The 1,586-nt window shown below is 39.2% G+C and overlaps 1 non-coding gene across 1 annotated transcript; it reads right to left on the reverse strand.

Moving 5' to 3' along the window:
- Positions 1–623: 623 nt before the first annotated feature.
- LOC133827787 (small nucleolar RNA R71) lies at positions 624–730 on the reverse strand. The gene has a single exon (XR_009890438.1). It is a non-coding gene; the product is annotated as a small nucleolar RNA R71 (small nucleolar RNA).
- Positions 731–1,586: the final 856 nt, after the last annotated feature.

Below are 1,586 nucleotides of genomic sequence, written 5' to 3' on the forward strand. Positions count from 1 at the left end.
TTGTTCTTTGAACTATCTCTAACTTATTTTGCGTGCATTCTTGACCATTTTTTAGGTAGTTTTGTTATATGCATAGTAGAAGAGGAGCAAATAGTCTTGTTCCTATTAATCCATAGATTGAGAAAGCGTGCAGGCAAAATTGTAGAAACAAAAGAGCTACTTGTCCAACTGTAGTTATGGCGAATCCTCAAAACAATGATGGCTTAAATGGAGGGGTGCCAAAAGTGGTTCTAGGACGAGCTCAGAATCCCGCTGTGAGATGCTTATAGGACTATGTTATCCCAACTATTACGGGAGTGCAAACATGTAAAAGACCACCGGCTATGGAGGCTAATAACTTTAAGATTAAGCCGACGATTTTACAAATGGTGCAATCCACCGTGCAATTTGGTGGCTTACCTTTAGAAGACCCTCACATGCAATTAGCTAATTTTTTGGAGCTATGTGCAACGTTCAAGTATAATGGGGTGAGCAATAATGTAATCAGGTTGAGGCTATTCCCATTTTTGCTACGGGGTAGAGTTAAAAGTTAGTTGAACTCCCTTCAATCCAATTATATAAATACTTGGGAGTATTTGGCTCATAAATTCCTTGCCAAGTTATTTCCTCCATCAAAGGCAATTAAATTAAGAAAGGAGATCAATAATTTTTATCAGCTCGAGGATGAATCTTCATATGACTCTTGGGAGAGGTTCAAGGAACTATTGAGAAAGTGTCCTCATCATGGCATTGAAAAGTGGATGTAGGTCCACATCTTTTACAATGGATTGTGCGGTACTACTCGCACCATAATTGATGCCACAATTGGAGGGGCATTTATGTGTAAAAGTGCCAGCGAGGCATGTGAGTTGTTGGAAGATATGGCTACAAACAACCATCAATGGTCAAATGAGCATGCAACTAGTAACAGAAAGGTAACTGAGGTTTATGAATTAGATGCAATCATTGCTTTGACTACTCAAGTTGCGACATTGACTAAGCAATTGCAGCAGAATACAACATCAGCAAATGTCATTAAGTTACAGACAGGGTGTGAAATTCGTGGTGGTCCTCCCCAATTTGAGCAGTGTATAACAACGAAGTTCAATAACACCATCCCTATGGCGCAAGTCAACATGATGAGTAATTTTAATAGGCAAGCCAACAACCCTTTCACCATAACTTAAAACCCATGGTGGAGGAATCACCCTAATTTTTCATGGAAAAATAATCAAGGCCCTCAACAACAATTTCACAACCACCTCAAGAAATTTCACAACCACCGGTTTCTCAAGAGAAGTCAAATGAGTTACAAGCTGCATTTTTGCCTTGACCAACTCCCAAGCTCAGTTTATGATTGAAACTCGGTTATCCATCATAAATCTCAAAATGCAAGTGGGTTAATTGGAAAATTTGTTACAAAGTAGACCACAAGGAAATTTTCTAAGTAATACTGAGGTGAATCCTAAAGAGCGGTGCAATGCAATCTCCTTGAGGAGCGGTACAGAGTTAGTGGAGTCAATTGAGAAATCTAGTCTTCCATCAAAACTTGAGTCTTAGAAGAAGCATAAGGTGGATGGAGAGGTTAATGAGAACCTTGAGAAGAA

This window comes from Humulus lupulus, chromosome 3 (assembly GCF_963169125.1).
Source record: "Humulus lupulus chromosome 3, drHumLupu1.1, whole genome shotgun sequence".
NCBI classification, from domain to species: Eukaryota; Viridiplantae; Streptophyta; class Magnoliopsida; order Rosales; family Cannabaceae; genus Humulus; species Humulus lupulus.